At 44.1% G+C, this 5,771-nt stretch overlaps 1 pseudogene; it reads right to left on the bottom strand.

The window, feature by feature from the left end:
- Positions 1-4,582: 4,582 nt before the first annotated feature.
- LOC116101211 lies at positions 4,583-4,931 on the bottom strand (annotated as a pseudogene).
- Positions 4,932-5,771: the final 840 nt, after the last annotated feature.

Here is a 5,771-nt window from a genome sequence, read left to right as displayed (position 1 = left end):
ACAAGGAGGGGAACTACATCCTTGAAAAAGCAAAAATGTAATCTTCCAACAAAACTAAAAGAAGATAGCCACATGATCGAAATTCCAGCTCTAACAACAAAAATAACAGAAAGCAACAATTACTTTTCCTTAATATCTATTAATATCAATGGACTCAATTCCCCAATAAAAAGACATAGACTATCAGATTGGGCACATAAACAGGACCCAACATTTTATTGCATAAAGGAAACCCACCTCAGTGACAAAGACAGATACCACCTCAGAATAAAAGGGTGGAAAACAATTCTCCAAGCCAATGGTCCCAAGAAAAAAGCCAACCAAGGACTATACATGGTGAGACTGATTGTTCTGGTAGCATGTGTATAGTAGAGGATTGCAAAGTCGATCATCAATAGGAGGAGAGGACCTCGGCCCTGTGAAGGTTCTGTGCCCCAGTGTAGGGGAATCCCAGGGCCAATAAGTGGGAGAGGGTGGGGTGGCAAGCATGGGGAGGGAGGAGGCAACAGGGGTTTGTTCTTATGGTTTTTGTTTGTTCGTTTGTTTACTTGCTTGTTTTTTGGAGGGGAAACTGGGAAAGGAGAAATCATATGACATGTAAATAAAGGAAATATTTAATAAAAAAAGATAAATGGCTCTATTTTTCCTTCTAAGCATGTGTTCCTAGTGCAATCTTTTGTTCCAGGACACTGGAGCCTGGAATCACTGTTCTCTGAGCTCAGATTGTGACAGCTAAAGTTGTGTTGTAAGTTTAAATTACTGTGCTTAAGAGAACTATAAAACAACAACAGCCAACAACAGCAACACCAAACGAAACCAAAACAAAACAAAAAAAACCTGTCTTCAACCTGGAAGCCCAACTTGCCCAAGGACAGACAGTTTCCTGCCATGCCCAAGGACAGACAGTTTCCTGCCATGCCCAAGGACAGACAGTTTCCTGCCATGTGAGGGCTGGTGTTCTGTAAGGCAAAAGCCACGTGGCTTGCTTCTGTAAAGAAGCATGATTGCAGCAACTGTACAGGATGATCACGTGTAGGTGGGAATACATAGGCAGGAGGTGTGTCAGGATGAGTACTTGCCCCCAGTTGGATGAAGGCTGGAAGTACCTAGCCTTGTAGATTTTGCCTTTATAAGCCTCTGACTAATGTAATTTGGTCCTGGCCAGTGTTCATAGTCCTGGCCAGTATTTGATAAAGCTTGCTTCAAATTTGACTCAAAAATTGTAGTGGTGGTCTTATTCTCAACCAATGGGATCAACAAGATCTATGGTTGTGTATTAAGCACAATTTTCCTTTTCCGTCTCTCTTTTAGCAGAGGCCAAAAGCCTGGGCATGACTTCCCTGGCACCCTGGCTCTGATCTCCCTGCCTAGCTCTGAAAGGCACAAACATCTGTCTTCTTCTTCTCCATCTCCCCTCTTCTGAAATCTGCAGCAGAGATGTACAGCTTGCCTGTGTGAGAATCCAAACCAGATATAGGTGTGGTGCCCATCCCCCATCTCCCAGCCTCACACCCTGGCAGAGACCATACTGAAGCCAATGTCTGTGAATCTCTGTGACAGGTGTGTGTGTGTGTGTGTGTGTGTGTGTGTGTGTGTGTGTGTGTGTGTGTGTGTGCGCATGTGCGTGCGTGCGTGCATTTCTGTCTGTCTGTCTGTCTGTCTGTCTGTGGTGGTATGGGAGCTGGATTTCTCATTGTATTAATTTGCAGACTCTGGTGCACCAAAAGGCTATATGTGGCTACAAGTGGCTTGGTGACACATTTCCCTCTCTTCCCTCTTCTGGCACCTGATGGTGAAGCACAGACAGACTGGCTGCAGACTGACAGTGACTCTCCCCCCTCCTCTGACAGTGACTCTCCCTCTCCTCTGACAGTGACTCTCCCCGCTCCTCTGACAGTAATTCTCCCCCCTCCTCTGAGACCTCTAAGAAGGGGTCCCTGGCCCTGCTCCTCCTCAGAATCCCCACTATGCTGCTGTCTGTGCTGCTGGAGTCTGACTAGAAGGCCCTACTCTTGTCTTTCTATCCATGGCATTCATAACTCTTCTAATAAACTTGTCCTCAACAATGTGTCTTAGTGTTCCCTTGGACTCTGTGTTTGAGACCTTCCAGCCTCAGACCTTGTTTTTTTCTCAGATTCTAATAAAACCATCACTAAGTGCCTTATGAGTTTTAAAATTTCTTTCATTGGGCTGGAAAGATGGCTTAGCATTTAAGAGCACTGACTGCTCTTCCAGAGGTCCTGAGTTCAATTTCCAGCAACCACATGGCGGCTCACAACCATCTGTTTTGTGATCTGATACCCTCTTCTGGTGTGTCTGAAGACAGCTACAGTGTATTCATATACTTAAAACAAATAAATCTTTAAAAAAATCTTCTTTCATTAATAAGACTAAGAATTCAAATACCCTGGGATCCCCAGTAACACCAAGGTAGCTTTAAGCATAGTGACAGATAATATTCAAGAAAGCTTCGTGTTTGGGCTGAAACTTCAAGAGATTCTGTAGGGAAATAAGTATGCCTCTGGGGCAGGGGGTGAGTGAGGTTGCACAGCTTCACAGTTAGAAGCTTGTTCTGGATTTTATAGGTTTCTTAAAACAAGGTAGCTCCATCACTGAGCTCGGCAGACTGCAGGGCTGGCTCACTCACCTTCTCTAGCTAATCAGGGAGTGGGCATATTGTTCACACTTACTCATGGTTATAAAACAGTTGTGTAATGAGCTGGAGGATGTTCTACAAACACAAACAACTCAAGTATTGACAGGTCTTTTCTGTTGCTGTGTGGGGACGGGGTCTCATGTGACCCAGGCTGACCTCAAACTTACTCTATAGTCTAGGATGACTTTGAACTCCTGATGCTCCTGCCTTCACTTCCCAAGTGTCAAGATTTACAGGCAGGTGTTACCACACATACAGCTTCGAAGAGTTCCTTTAAAAAACATTTTGAGGGCCTGGAAAGATGGCTCAGAGATTAAGAGCACTGCATATTCTTCCAGTGGTCTTGAGTTCACTTCCCAGCAACCATCTATCACATGATGGCTCATAACCATATGGTATCTGATGCCCTCTTCTGGCCTGCAAGCATGCATGCAGGCAGAATGCTGTACATATAATCATAAATAAATCTGTTACAGACAGTTGTGAGCCTCCATGTGAGTCCTGGGAATTGTACCCAGGTACACTAGAAGGTCAGCTTGTGCTCTTAACTTCTGAGCTGTTTCTTCAGTCCCTTTAGTACTTTAAAACTTTTATTTTGTGGTCAGGAGATAGGGCAGACCTGGAGGAGTTAAGGAGTGTTTGTGGTCAAAGAATTAATTAAAAAGTTATATTAAAAGGAGTACCAGACACTAAAATAATTTACAGAGAGAGAGAGAGAGAAAGAGAGAGAGAAAGAGAGGTGGATCTCAGAGAACAACTTGCAGTAATTGTTTCTTTCCTTCTACCATGTGGATCCCAAATTCAGGTTGCTAGGCTGCAAGTTGTCCTCTGACCTACACACCTGCACCTTAGTATGTGAGCACCCCAATAATGAAAGGTTAAATTGACAGTGTACCCAAGTCACAAGAGAGAATGGAAGGGCTGAAAAATGGCTCAGCAGTTAAGGTTCAGGTTTGACTTCCAGCACCCAAAGGTCAAAGGTGGCACACAAGCATCTGTAATTCCAGTTTTAGGGAATCTGATGCCCTCTTCTGGCCTCTGCGCACACAAGTGCGCACAGTGCACTCCTTACAAGGCCACCATTGAGTTAGTAGTGTTGTTTTTTGATCTTGACATTCCAGACTTTATGAGATGTAAGGGTGGTTCTGATGCTAAGGTCCTGTTTCCCAATTGGTTCTTGATATATCAGTAAAGATGTCAGGGGCCATTTGCTGGATGGAAGGTATAGGCAGGACTTCCGGGTCTCCACAGACAAGGGGCAGACCCAGGAGAGAGATGAAGGGAGAGATCACCGTGCTTTGGAGAGAAAAAAAGCCGACCAGCCATGTAAGATCTTGGGTGGAACAAACACAGGCTGCTTCTACAGGTGGGAGGTTGGGGTGCTGAGCAGCACTGAAGGTGGCTGAGCAGCTGAGTGCAGATTTAGGGTGCTGAGCTGGGAGTTCTGGGAAGGGCACGCTAGCTGAGGTAGATTGGAGGTGCCCAGCAGTTGAGCCAGTAAGGCAAGTTGAAATTGAACAACTGTGTCTGTGTTTTTCATCCATGGATCCAATATTCTCTGGGCAGGGGCTGGTATTGAGGTCATTCCTGGAGTTAAGACTGGGTAGCAAAAGCTACACAAAAGGCATCCATGGCTTCCATTTAACAACGTATTGAACTACTGCAAAATAAGATTTTATTTTTAAAAAGTTTATTGTGTTTTTCATGAGTTATGAGGTTTTTATTCATTATATACACCTAAAAGAAACATTGTATATTTATATTTCCTGTTCTACATAATAAGCTTATGAAGAGATGGTATAAAATATTTATAACTTAAAATGGATTAGAAATGAAGCCAGAATATTTACATCTCAACACAGCTGTGTTGTAAGAACATAGGTGGTTTAAGCTCATGTTTTGGTTATGAAAGCAATTCAGCTCATCTTACAGGAAACAAAAGCAGGTGCTGAATCGTGAAAGTCCCAATCGGTTATTTTTAGCAAGCCTCTTAATTTTTCTATCCTGATTTCTTGTCTTCTGTGCTTAAGTCTTGAACAGTAACCACGTTAGGGGATGGTGGCGGTAGATAAGCCACAGAGGAAGTGTCAGCAAACATGAGAATGCAAATCCAGCCCTAACTATGTAGACATTCCACCCAAACTGTTCAGCCATATACTCGTAGATAAACCCAACTATTTCAGAAAAAAAGAATAATTCCCTGAAACATCTGTTCAGCTAGCTTCTGCCCCTTGTAATCCATCTGGGTGGGCAGTGAACTCAGGTGTTCCAGCATGGTTGCCAAAGACTGGTACCAACAGTGAAACGAGGGTAGCAGATTCTTAAGGAGTACAGATTGTGGGGTGCAATACCAAGGGTAGCCAAGCTGACCAGCCAGGCCTTATTATGGTATTTTTTAAGTGTGTGTGAGTTTGTGTGTGTGTGTGTGTGTGTGTGTGTGTGCATGCACACACATGAATGCATTGTCCACAGGGACCAGAAAAAGAATATAGATATCCTGAAACTGGAGTCATAGTTATGAGCTGCTAGTCATGGGGCACCATAGTCTGGCATATGGGAGGTGCTCTGGGAGAGGTTGCACCATCTGCATCCTCAGTTCCACCCTACTTCTTGCTTTATCTTTATTAGGCACTTGCTGGTCAACCTTGATTGTCTCAAGATGAGCTATGGGGATCCTGGAAGGAAAATCAGTGGCCACATTGGGACATTCAGAGTTCCTGGCACCAGGTTTCACTGGAGTGGATGTAACTGAGTCATATGAGTGTTCACACCGGCTATCATACAATCCCTTAGGCAATCAGTTCATAATGGGTATTGTGATAGTAACCAAGCTTTACAGGTTCTGTGCCATGAGTTCAGGACAGAAAAAATGGCAGTGTTCTTAGCAATCAGGAATCTGACCTGGGAGAAGAGGAGAAGTGAGATGGCACACTTCGGAAGTTGATGGTTCTTGTGACCCTGAAAAGTGGCTCAAAAATCTGATCCTGTTTTTATGGATTTTGTTACCTGTTTTTGTTTGTGGTATTAGGGACAGCATCTGGAGTCTGGAGTATGATAGGTAGGGGCTCTATCACACCTCTCAGGTGCTCACTGGAGGATTCTAGGCAGGGTCATT

The sequence above is a fragment of the Mastomys coucha genome, unplaced genomic scaffold (genome assembly GCF_008632895.1).
Source record: "Mastomys coucha isolate ucsf_1 unplaced genomic scaffold, UCSF_Mcou_1 pScaffold21, whole genome shotgun sequence".
Lineage (NCBI taxonomy): Eukaryota > Metazoa > Chordata > Mammalia > Rodentia > Muridae > Mastomys > Mastomys coucha.
The sequence above is the reverse complement of the archived record's forward strand: the minus strand, read 5'-3'. Positions and strand labels throughout refer to the sequence as shown.